Below are 13,606 nucleotides of genomic sequence, written 5' to 3' on the forward strand. Positions count from 1 at the left end.
TGGCGCTAGCTGCGCAGCATTTGTGCACCGCCGCCGTCAGTGTCAGCCAGTTTGCCGTGGCATACGGAGCTCCATCGCAGTCTTTAATACTGGTAGCATGCCGCGACAGTGTGGACGTGAACCGTATGTGCAATTGACGGACTTTGAGCGAGGGCGTATAGTGGGCATGCGGGAGGCCGGGTGGACGTACCGCCGAATTGCTCAACACGTGGAGCGTGAGGTCTCCACAGTACATTGATGCTGTCGCCAGTGGTCGGCGGAAGGTGCACGTGCCCGTCGACCTGGGACCGGACCGCAGTGACGCACGGATGCACGCCAAGACCGTAGGATCCTACGCAGTGCCGTAGGGGACCGCACCGCCACTTCCCAGCAAATTAGGGACACTGTTGCTCCTGGGGTATCGGCGAGGACCATTCGCAACCGTCTCCATGAAGCTGGGCTACAGTCCGATACACCGTTAGGCCGTCTTCCGCTCACGCTCCAACATCGTGCAGCCCGCCTCCAGTGGTGTCGCGACAGGCGTGACTGGAGGGACGAATGGAGACGTGTCGTCTTCAGCGATGAGAGTCGCTTCTGCCTTGGTGCCAATGATGGTCGTATGCGTGTTTGGCGCCGTGCAGGTGAGCGCCACAATCAGGACTGCATACGACCGAGGCACACAGGGCCAACACCCGGCATCATGGTGTGGGGAGCGATCTCCTACACTGGCCATACACCTCTGGTGATCGTCGAGGGGACACTGAATAGTGCACGGTACATCCAAACCGTCATCGAACCCATTGTTCTACCATTCCTAGACCGGCAAGGGAACTTGCTGTTCCAACAGGACAATGCACGTCCGCGTGTATCCCGTGCCACCCAACGTGCTCTAGAAGGTGTAAGTCAATTACCCTGGCCAGCAAGATCTCCGGATCTGTCCCCCATTGAGCATGTTTGGGACTGGATGAAGCGTCGTCTCACGCGGTCTGCACGTCCAGCACGAACGCTGGTCCAACTGAGGCGCCAGGTGGAAATGGCATGGCAAGCCGTTCCACAGGACTACATCCAGCATCTCTACGATCGTCTCCATGGGAGAATAGAAGCCTGCATTGCTGCGAAAGGTGGATATACACTGTACTAGTGCCGACATTGTGCATGCTCTGTTGCCTGTGTCTATGTGCCTGTGGTTCTGTCAGTGTGATCATGTGATGTATCTGACCCCAGGAATGTGTCAATAAAGTTTCCCCTTCCTGGGACAATGAATTCACATTAATTCTACAGGTGTGTACCCTTTGGATAAGTGAGGCATGTTGTTTACTATTTGTTCGAAAGGTGCCGGCCGCGGTGGTCTAGCGGTTCTAGGCGCTCAGTCCGGAACCGCGAGACTGCTACGGTCGCAGGTTCGAATCCTGCCTCGGGCATGGATGTGTGTGATGTCCTTAGGTTAGTTAGGTTTAAGTAGTTCTAAGTTTTAGGGGACTGATGACCTCAGATTTTAAGTCCCATAGTGCTCAGAGCCATTTGAACCATTTTTTTTGTTCGAAAGGTGTTAAGTACTCTATCCATTTACTGTGTTTAGTGGGGATGCTTGTTCTGATGAATCTGTTGGATTCTCAAAACACCTGTTCAATTTGTTTCTGGGTGGAATTTAGATATAAAAATATTTTTTTATACCATGAGATTTAAGAACTGCTTTCCATTTAGCACTTGTAGAAATGGTAGTGCTGTCACTGGCTTGCCAACTCAAACAAAATAATCTCCTACTATTCTCCTTATTATGGGTCCCACTGCAAGAGATTTGGCACCATACATTTTTAACTGTTTTGAAAATATGTCATATAAGGCTATTATGCATTCTGCAGCTCCTCTGGGAGTTGTAAATGGTCCAGCCGTGTCAAAAGACATGAGGTCTCTGGGTTTTTTTGGTATGATTGGACACAGTTCATTAAGATGTGATTTAAGCCTTTTGACACGTAACACATTTCCTGATTATTTGCAGTACCCTTTTTCTAATATTTGAGAAGTAACAGTAAGATGTGATTTTACAAGTGCACTTTGTCACCCCATGATGTCACCATACATTATGTGTGTATGCATTTTTCTAGCAAGCAGACACACCAATTATGAGAATCAGGTGTTCTCCACTATAAATAATACACCATTGTAAAATTTATATCATGTTCCCCGTTCAGAGTTGTTGTTGTCCAAAGGCTGTTGCCGTACCTTATGGCACCGTTCATCTTCTTTTTGTTACTGGGACATGTTCCTACACTTCTTAAAAGGACTTTTGTGCATAAGAAGTACTCTGAAATCTGAGGTCTGCTCCATCAGTTCCACATACTCACTAAATCCTTATGGGAGCCTAGACAAGGCGACTGCCAAAATATGCTGTTCATCCTTGACATAAATGACATCAGAATCAAATTCTACTAAAAACAGGCACCATCTGGTTAACTGTTTGTGTAGTAATTTGAATGTTAATAGAAATGAAAGCACTTAGTGATTGCAGAATACCTTAGAATGAGTTCCCCATAGGAAACACCAAAATTTTCAAAAATCCCATGTTATTGCCAATGCCTCGGTTTCTGTGAGTGAACATGCTCGTTCACTTTCTGTAAGTATACAACTTGTGAAACTGATGATGTTTATGTTGTAACATCCCTGTTCTGTTGTCATTTGAAACAATATTATCTCCAGTCCTTGTGATGAGGAATCAGTACTAAGACAGAATTCTTCTGCCATGTCTGGATATGCTAAAATGTCTGAGTCTATTAAAGTCTGTTTAATTGCCTCAAAATCCTCTTGTTACTTGGCTGTCCACAACCATGTGTGGTTTTTCCTCAATAAATTCAGGAAGCATCACTATTTAATAACTGGTTGGGCATGAATTTTCAAAAAAATTATGCTAACCCTAGAAATGTCTCCCGTTATTTCTTTGTCTGTGGTCTAGGAAAATATTTGATTGCAATGAGCTTTTTGGGAAATCAGATCTAATACCTGTGAGATGACATGGACTGAAAATTTTATCTCTTCCCACACAAACTTGATTTTTTTCAAGTTAGTGGTAACTTCATATTCAGATAACCTTTCTAAGACTTTCCTAATTATTTACACATGAGCTTGTCACATGTTCGTGGTGATAAGAAGGTCATCCACATACATGGTGACTTGACTCAAAAGTTCTGGCCCAAGCACTCTGTCTAATGCTGCAATAAATACATTGGCACTCATGTTAAGACCAAATGGCAGGACGTAAAATTGTTAACTTCTGCATTGCTCATGAAAGGAGTATACTGGTGACTTTCAGGTTGGAGTAAAATTTTCCACTACGAGGCCCAAGGTCAATCAAGATCAAATACTTAGCTCCTTGAAATTTTAACAATTGCTCTTCAGCACTGTGTGGCCTGGTTCTTATGGATACGATGATTTTATTTTCCTGGCAACCAGGACAAGGCAATCAGTACTGTCATGTTTGGCTATTACTTAAATTTGATTGCTGTATGGTGAGAGCAATGGTTCAATGATATTCCATTTAATTATGCACTCGATCTCTTTCCTGATAGCCTCCTTTTTTGTCCAAGGAATTGCTTATGACATAAGACAGAAAGTTTCATGTGGGTATGCTTTCATTTGATGCACATATCGCTTAATGTACCAGGGTTTTCTACAAAAACATGTGAGAATGTTTCAATAGGGCATCTAAATCATGCTCCTGTTCTTGTGTAAGTGTGGTCGACTCTTCAATTTTTTGGTGTATATTGTATGGGGTGGTCACCTTCTCCAAATTTACGTCGTTAAATGTTTCATGTATACATAAAAAGTCAGAACACATCAACTGAATATTAATCTTCTTTGTCAAATGACTGTGGAAATTTGCCTTTGTTTTCACCAAATCAACTGAAATAGCTTTTTTGTCAACATACAAATAGTACTTTGCTTTGTCTAGATCAAACTTTATTTAATACTGGAAAATTCCATGCCTAACAGACAGATAACTATTAATTTTTCGACTACTAAAAATATGTATGTAAATATGTTTTCAGTTATGCTAATAGGCAAACAAGTGTGCAGCCTGACAACCTTTGATTTACTGCCCTGTGCAGTTATAATGCAAAAATTTTGTACTGGTAAAATAGGCAAATTGAGTTTCTTTTGCAATCCTTCAAACAGACTTTGCAAAATTAAATTCGCCACTGCGCCCTGTCTAGCACAATCTGAATGTTGATGTTGCTAATTTTGGCACTTATAACAGCTTGTACTTCATCCTATAATCCTTCAATATTGCTTGTGTCATTTTCCTGATCATGTCTTATAAAATAGCTATTCAAAAGCGGTATGCCTCTGCTTCCATTCATGATCATTGGTAGGGGGATTAACCCAAGCAATCACTGTTTTCTGAAGGTGGAGGTGAGGGGTTAATCCTTCTGCCCATAACATCAACTACGTGTATTGTGGGTTCAGAATTGTTCCACTTTCGGCTTTGTATTTGACCGGATGTGGCATGACCTGGTCCTGGGTCTCTCCTGCTCCTGTAACCACTGTTGTTATTGTAGTTACTCAGGGTTGATCATTAGGTTTAGGTGTTCGTTTTTCCCGCTCGCTGTTCGGGAGTGGAATAGTAGAGAGATAGTATGATTGTGGTTCGATGAACCCTCTGCCAAGCACTTAAATGTGAATTGCAGAGTAGTCATGTAGATGTAGATGTAGACTATTGCCAAAATTTTGTTGTGCATTTCCGCTCAGGCCACATGGATTATTCCATACATTCTGGTTATTATGGTGTTGAGAAATGCACTTTCATTGATTGCAGGTCTATCCCTTGCCGTTACTGCCACTGTTACAATTTCTTCGGTTGTTTCTGAAATTACAGTTGGCACTATATCCCTGGGATGGTATGGATGAAACACTTGTTGCTCATTACCATACTGGTGGCAGTGATTGCTACCATTATTGTTATTGTAGCTGCCTCCACTGTGCTGCAGCTGCCCCTGCTGTTATTGTTGCCATTATTATTGCAGAACAGAAGCTTGATCTACAGAGCCTAACTCAAGAATGGAGTGACCAGTTGGCGCAACATGGTTTGTCCCTTAATTTGAAGAAAACTGAGTACATGACATCAAACAGACATGAAATGGGAACCATTACAATTAATGGTGAAGATCTGACTCGTGCGAGTGAGTTTAAGTACCTTGGTTCCACATTCACTGCTGATCGCAGACTCACTGAAGAGGTCAACATCAGAACTCAGGCAGCCTGGATGAAGTGGCAAACAGCAACCGGAGTCACTTTCAACCACAGGATCAAAGATAATTTAAAATAAAAAATCTATCATTCTGTCATCTGACCAGTCACTTTGTGAGAGCTGGCTAACTACAGTTGAGACAGAATGCCACATAAGTGTAATGGAAATGAAGATGCTAAGGTGGACAGTGGGCCTCACTAAGTTAGATCACATTTCTAATGACAGCATTAGGAAACAGTTTGGTGTCACACCAATCCAAGACAAGATGCGTGACAGTCATCTTCGATGGTTTGGTCATGTTTTACGGTCCGGTGATGACTCTATTGCCAAGGAAGGTTACACACTTGAAGCCGTTGGCAGTAGACCCAAAGGAGACCTAAGCAACGTTGGGCTGATATGATTCATACAGACCTTTAATTCGTGAACCCAGATGTAGCCTGTGATGGAGCGAAATGGAGACAACGGATCCATGAAGTGGACCCTGCAGGCACGTGGGACAAATGCTGTAGGAAAAGAAGAAGAAGATTATTGCAGTTGTTAAAATTTCAATTTACTGGTGCCCCTGACTGATTACGATTGTAATTGTTTGTCTTAGGGCTGTTACCCTATATGATCAATGGAATTGACTATGGATAAAAAATATTCTAAGTCGTAAGTCGAAACTGCGGCCAGTTTGTTGCGTATATGCATGGATAACCACTCTTTTAATATTCTTAGCTCATCGACATGTAATATCAGGTTACTCCAATGTCTTGTCTTGTTTAAATATATTTTTTTTTTTTATAATTTTAGCAATCCAGCTTTTTTTCCATTGAAAGGTTGTGGATCAAAGAACTCCATTCGAAGTCTCCAGTGATCTCCATACTATACTTAGTATAGAGATCACTGGAAGTCTCTCTTGTATTCCCTGATTTTAGCAACCCACTGCATCTTGCATTGAAAGATTGCGGGTCACAGACATTCATTTAAATTATCTCTTGTATTTCTTGCGAACAGTATTTTGAATTTTTTGTAAGTGTGATAATTATCAGCTTCTTCTGCTGCCCATGAATGAGCATCATGTCTTTTTTGATATTTGCAAAAAGATTGGAAATTGTGTTGTGCAAACCTTCATCAATAAGGACTGATGATATTTCTTGTGCAATTTCACTTGACTGTGATGATGTTCTCCACCTCTTTGCTGATGGTATGGCAGTGTTTGATAGTGCTGGTACATTTGTGTAATTATTTGCAAATTGTTCTGATTTGCCTGTATTATACTGTGATTGTGGCAAAACCGTGTTCATGTGATTATTTTCTGTAGTGACTAATTCTGGACTGTAGCTACAGATGCACCATTTGAACTATTCTTTTGCTTATTAGCTCAGAGCAAATTTTATCTTCAATTGTTTTCATGTCATGGTCGATTCTAGCAAGAATTTTTGTTTCGCAATCACTAGTTATCTTCTCTACGGCCTCGACAGAAGTTCTGTGTTCCTGGATACACTTTTCTGCAAGTGTGATGGCACCATCAAGTATTCCCGCTTTGGCTCTTTCATTTCATTTCCTTACATCCTTCTTAAGCTCTTCGTATTTGGATGTTAGAAATGTATGATCCAGTTTTAAAAGAGCAACATCTTGTTTGGGTTTACAAACAACCTCTGCAAGTTCTCTGAAAGTTGATACAAATTCACCTATATTTGTTTTGCAGAGTTGTGACAATTTGTGGTCAAATTTTTGTTCTCATTTTGTAAGGCTTCTTGTGCTTCTACTACCCTTTGTTCTTGGTCTACACCTTTTTCTGTTCCTACTCTGATAACTTTAGACTTAACTGTGTATTCATACTACAAAACTCCATGTGAAGTTTGTTAATGGTCTCTCTTTGATCTGTGTTGCAGATATTACACAGTTTCAAGATCACCAAATTAGTATTAACTTTTTGTTCTACCACACTGACACAATTAGAAAGTATTTGATCAAGATTGTTGACTTCTGTTTCAACAGTCTGGATTTTTCAAGTTAAATTTTTACCTAAAGTACTGATTTTGTTACTTATCTTTGTGTTATCTGAATGTATGTCAGCAATTTCTGTATGTATGCTGGACATTTCTGAGCTCGTTTTTAATATTGCCTGCAATATTTGGTTCCTGTGTTATCTTATTCTTACCATTATATATTAATCTAACCACATTACTCATTTTTGTTTCGTTCACTCAAAACTGACAAGTGAAAATTTTTATTGTCAGTTTCATTACCTTTTTTCCATGACTATCAAAAATCTCACCCTCCAACATTGGTTGAGGACTGGCCTCATAAAGCATAAGCCATGTATTATCAGCAAACTACTCATGGGATTTACTAATAGCAGTAGATTTTAATTGAATATTCTCATTATTTGGCAAATTACTGCCTCTTTGCGATTCATTATTGTCATCTCTTATTGGCAAATTTCTCAATAATTTGACATTTTCATTTTCACTTGTTGTTTTTGACACATGCACATAATATTTGAATATATAAAAATTGTTAAATTATTACAGAAAACAATTTTTTGTATCTTTTGCATGAAATGAGATGGTACGTAATTATGGAACAATTGCATCACTAACACTGAGCTACAGGATTGGACTTTGTTACATGCTACAAATGTTGGGAATTTGAACAAAGTATAGGATTGTCATGGAATTGCTCTCATATGCATAAAATTCAACAATACTCTTCATCCTCTCTTGGGCATTGTCTTGTTCACATTTCGTGGTAATTCGGACTTTTGTAATTTCAAGTATATTTGGATGGTTTAAATGTGTCTTGTTCACAGTAATTATTAGTTGTGCTTGCTCCCCCATATACTATAAATATATATATTAGTAGTACAATTTCATCTCCAACAATGGATTCTAATATTTATTGTACTTACATGTAAATTTTTTGGAGATCGCGGACATTGTTTGGCCTCCACTTGTAGGGTAATTATTGGGGAAAAGGATTTGGTAATGATAAGAGAAATATTATTTTAAAGGGATAAATGTATTTTAAGATTATTCTGGAATATGTTATCGGATAAAGGCACACGCGCGTGTGCACACGCTTGCACAGACACACACACACACACACACACACACACACACACACACAGGTCAATATTTTGCACAGTGATAGTAATTCTGAACTTCTGAACAAAAAATGTTATATGAAAATAGGTCCACAAATGCTTTGTTAGGGAGGTATGGGTATTGAAAGGAACTTTAATTCTGCAAAATTGATGTAGGTACCCCCCCCCCCCCCCCCCCCCCCTATGAACCATGGACCTTGCCGTTGGTGGGGAGGCTTGTGTGCCTCAGCAATACAGATAGCTGTACCGTAGGTCAGACCACAATGGAGGGGTATCTGTTGAGAGGCCAGACAAACATGTGGTTCCTGAAGAGGGGCAGCAGCCTTTTCAGTAGTTGCAGGGGCAACAGTCTGGATGATTGGCTGATCTGGCCATGTAACACTAACCAAAACGGCCTTGCTGCGCTGGTACTGCGAACGACTGAAAGCAAGAGGAAACTACGGCCGTAATTTTTCCCGAGGGCATGTAGCTTTACTGTATGATTAAATGATGATGGCGTCCTCTTGGGTAAAATATTCTGGAGGTAAAATAGTCCGCCATTCGGATCTCCGGGCGGGGACTACAAAAGAGGATGTCGTTATCAGGAGAAAGAAAACTGGCGTTCTACGGATCGGAGTGTGGAATGTCAGATCCCTTAATCGGACAGGTAGGTTAGAAAAATTAAAAAGGGAAATGGATAGGTTAAAGTTAGATATAGTGGGAATTAGTGAAGTTCGGTGGCAGGAGGAACAAGACTTCTGGTCAGGTGACTACAGGATTATAAACACAAAATCAAATAGGGGTAATGCTGGAGTAGGTTTAATAATGAATAGGAAAATAGGAATGCGGGTAAGCTACTACAAACAGCATAGTGAATGCATTATTGTGGCCAAGATAGCGAAGCCCACGCCTACTACAGTAGTACAAGTTTATATGCCAACTAGCTCTGCAGATGACGAAGAAATTGAAGAAATGTATGATGAAATAAAAAAAAATTATTCAGATAGTGAAGAGTGACGAAAATTAGTAGTCATGGGTGACTGGAATTCGGTAGTAGGAAAAGGGAGAGAAGGAAACATAGTAGGTGAATATGGATTGGGGCAAAGAAATGAAAGAGGAAGCCGCCTGATAGAATTTTGCACAGAGCACAACTTAATCATAGCTAACACTTGGTTCAAGGATCATAAAAGAAGGCTGTATACATGGAAGAAGCCTTGAGATACTGACATGTTTCAGATAGATTATATAATGGTAAGAGAGAGATTTAGGAACGAGGTTTTAAATTGTAAGACATTTCCAGGGGCAGATGTGGACTCTGACCACAATCTATTGGTTATGACCTGTAGATTAAAACTGAAGAAACTGCAAAAAGGTGGGAATTGAAGGACATGGGACTTGGATAAACTAAAAGAACCAGAGGTTGTACAGAGTTTCAGGGAGAGCACAAGGGAGCAATTGACAGGAATGGGGAAAAGAAATACAGTAGAAGAAGAATGGGTAGCTTTGAGGCATGAAGTAGTGAAGGCAGCAGAGGATCTAGTAGGTAAAAAGACGAGGGCTAGTAGAAATCCTTGGGTAACAGAAGAAATATTGAATTTAATTGATGAAAGGAGAAAATATAAAAATGCATTAAATGAAGCAGGCAAAACGGAATACAGACATCTCAAAAATGAGATCGACAGGAACTGCAAAATGGCTAAGCAGGGATGGCTAGAGGACAAATGCAAGGATGTAGAGGCTTATCTCACTAGGGGTAAGATAGATACTGCCTACAGGAAAATTAAAGAGACCTTTGGAGAAAAGAGAACCACTTGTATGAATATCAAGAGCTCAGATGGAAACCCAGTTCTAAGCAAAGAAGGGAAAGCAAAAAGGTGGAAGGAGTATATAGAGGGTCTATACAAGGGTGATGTACTTGAAGACCATATTATGGAAATGGAAGAGGATGTAGATGTAGATAAAATGGGAGATACGATACTGCGTGAAGAGTTTGACAGAGCACTGAAGGACCTGAGTCGAAACAAGGCCCCCGGAGTAGACAACATTCCATTGGAACTACTGACGGCTTTGGGAGAGCCAGTCCTGACAAAACTCTACCATCTGGTGAGTAAGATGTATGAGACAGGCGAAATACCCTCAGACTTCAAGAAGAATATAATAATTCCAATCCCAAAGAAAGTAGGTGTTGACAGATGTGAAAATTACCGAACTATCAGTTTAATAAGTCACAGCTGCAAAATACTAACGCGAATTCTTTACAGACGAATGGAAAAACTAGTAGAAGCCAACCTCAGGGAAGATCAGTTTGGATTCCATAGAAATGTTGGAACATGTGAGGCAATACTGACCCTACGACTTATCTTAGAAGCTAGATTAAGGAATGGCAAACCTACATTTCTAGCATTTGTAGACTTAGAGAAAGCTATTGACAATGTTGACTGGAATGCTCTCTTTCAAATTCTGAAAGTGGCAGGGGTAAAATACAGGGAGCGAAAAGCTATTTACAATTTGTACAGAAACCAGATGGCAATTATAAGAGTGGGACACGAAAGGGAAGCAGTGGTTGGGAAGGGAGTGAGACAGGGTTGTAGCCTCTCCCCGATGTTATTCAATCTGAATATTTAGCAAGCAGTGAAGGAAACAAAAGAAAAGTTCGGAGTAGGTATTAAAATCCATGAAGAAGAAATAAAAACTTTGACGTTCGCCGATGACATTGTAATTCTGTCAGAGACAGTAAAGGACTTGGAAGAGCAGTTGAATGGAATGGATAGTGTCTTGAAAGGAGGATATAAGATGAACATCAATAAAAGCAAAACGAGGATAATGGAATGCAGTCAAATTAAATCGGGTGATGTTGAGGGAATTAGATTAGGACATGAGACACTTAAAGTAGTAAAGGAGTTTTGCTATTTGGGGAGCAAAATAAGTGATTTTCTAATAATTTCCGGGTATGCAGCCAGATCCCGTCGACATTCTGCCACGATATTTCGGCCCAGAGACATCCGGCCATCATCAGGTGAGTACACAACTACTGAAGAGTCCAGGTGCAGTCGCAGTATTTATGCTGATTCTCGCGCACGTGTTGACATGCGCGGCATAGCCGAGTTGTACGTGCTGCCCTCGGTGGTGAAAGTAAAAGATCATCTAGTCATTGAGTATCGAATGACGCTGTCTATTCTGCTGTGAATGTATAATTTTAATAACAGGATTCCAATTTTTATCCAGTTGAAAGCCATTGTCACGATTTATAAAATTATCGGCAAGACGTATTTACACTGATTCCTTGATTACGGAATCCCAAAATCCGGAAACCGGAGCTAAAATTTTTGTTCCATTGTATTCCATTGAATGTCCCAATGAAATACAGTGCTCTGCTAGTGCCGATTTTGACGGTTGCCGCAGACGGGTGTATCTTTCATGTTCTGTACATCGTTCATGGACAGTTCTTGTCGTCTGGCCAATATATGCAGAGCCACATTCACAGGGAATTTTGTAGACGTCTGCTTTCTTCAGTTGTAAATCGTCTTTAACGGATCCAACCAGGGCCCAGTTCTTTGCTGGTGGACGGAAGATAACCTTGATTTTATTCTTCTTCAGTAATCGGCCTATTTTCGACGACACACTCCCGGCGTATGGAAGAAATGCAGTTGATTTAAAGTCGTCATCAGCGTCCTCAGTGCGCTGCTTCTTGTTATGACAGTTGCACATGGCCTTTCTTATTTCGCGTGAAGTGTAGCCATTCTCTTTAAAAACCTTCTCCAAGTGTTCTAATTCTGCGTGGAGGTTTTCATCATCTGATATTACATGCGCTCGATGTATTAAGGTACTGAGAACTCCGGCTGTTTGTGCTGGGTGGTGGCAGCTTGACGCCTGGAGATACAGATCTGTGTGAGTCAGTTTCCTGTACACAGAATGTCCTAATGACCAATCATTTTTCGGCATACTAGCACGTCTAGAAATGGTAAAGTGCCATATTTTTCAATCTCCATCGTGAATTTGATGTTCTCATGTAAAGAGTTTAAATGATGAAGGAATTTCTCCAGTTCCTGTCTGCCATGAGACCATACAACAAAAGTATCATCTACGTACCGCCAGAAGACCACAGGCTTTAAGACAGCAGATTCAATGTTACAGAGAAGTACAGTTATGGTACACATTTATACATGATGTTTATTTACTTCGCATTTAGTACATTATGCATTACAACATTCACGTTACAAAAAATTCAGTTGAAAAAGATGTCTTTTACAAATGGCTTTAACGCTTATTGTGCAGATGCTGTACAGTTCACAAAACAGGTTCAAATATCCTACCATGAACATCAATGCACTTTTGTGCTCTAGTAATAACATGTTGTGTTGCTTGTTCAATTGCCTGTGGTTGGTTCCTAATCAATCCAGCAGCATCCATGATGCGACAAGGCATTTCATCTCATGTGTTTACCTTCACTTTGTGCACCTCTGATTTCATACACCCCCATAAACAGAAATATAAATGTGTAAGGTCAGGTATTTTGGAGGCTAGTTAATAGCACCATCATGGCCAATCCGGCGATGAGGGTAGGTGCGGTTGAGATGGTCCCTCACAGGTAACATGTGGAGGGGTACCGTCATGTTGAAAGTACATTCCAGTTTGCTTGGCTAATAGTTTCACAAATGAATTTTCCAAAAAACGCAGGTACCTCTCTCCCATCAGTCACTGATTGATAATAAATGGACCTATCAAAAGGCTACTGATCATGCCACACATATGGCAAAATGAACTTGGAAATTGCTATCCACTTGAGGGAAATGTTCGGGTTAGTTACACCTAACAACCTCCAGTTAGCAGTACTTCAGTTATGCAACCAAACACAAGCAAGGCTCACAAAGAACTGGACATGGTGGAAGAGACCAAAGATAGCTTAGTTCAAAGATGGATGCATCAATGTTGGTGTCGACCTGTGTGGGTAGATGTCGTGAAGGAAGGTTCATCCACCGAACGTGGAAGTCATAGACATGAGCATGCTGGTTGTGCGGCGACAGGTAGGCCGGCAGTTCGTGGGTGGAACAGACGTGGGGAACATGTGTTCACTCAACAGAGTGCGTGAGACCGGAGTAGAGGGCGAGGTCAGAGGAGAGCTCGACAATTGGAGCTGGAAGTCACTCGACCGAGTTTGCTAAGTCCGACGTGGAGGGAGTGGTTGGACTGTCGTGAGCCACGACAGTGAGTGGCACGGTCATAGCCTGAAGTGGGGTAGAAGAAAGCTCGACATGAGCAGGCTTAAGTCTGTTGAGAGAGACTGTAACAACTGAATCTTTCATCTAGATGTCATA

At 41.1% G+C, this 13,606-nt stretch overlaps 1 protein-coding gene across 1 annotated transcript in view; it reads right to left on the minus strand.

The window, feature by feature from the left end:
- Positions 1-13,606, minus strand: part of LOC126281772 (carboxypeptidase N subunit 2-like) — a 312,044-nt gene that overhangs the window by 70,980 nt on the left and 227,458 nt on the right. The window lies entirely within an intron of this gene.

Source organism: Schistocerca gregaria, chromosome 7 (assembly GCF_023897955.1).
Source record: "Schistocerca gregaria isolate iqSchGreg1 chromosome 7, iqSchGreg1.2, whole genome shotgun sequence".
NCBI lineage: Eukaryota > Metazoa > Arthropoda > Insecta > Orthoptera > Acrididae > Schistocerca > Schistocerca gregaria.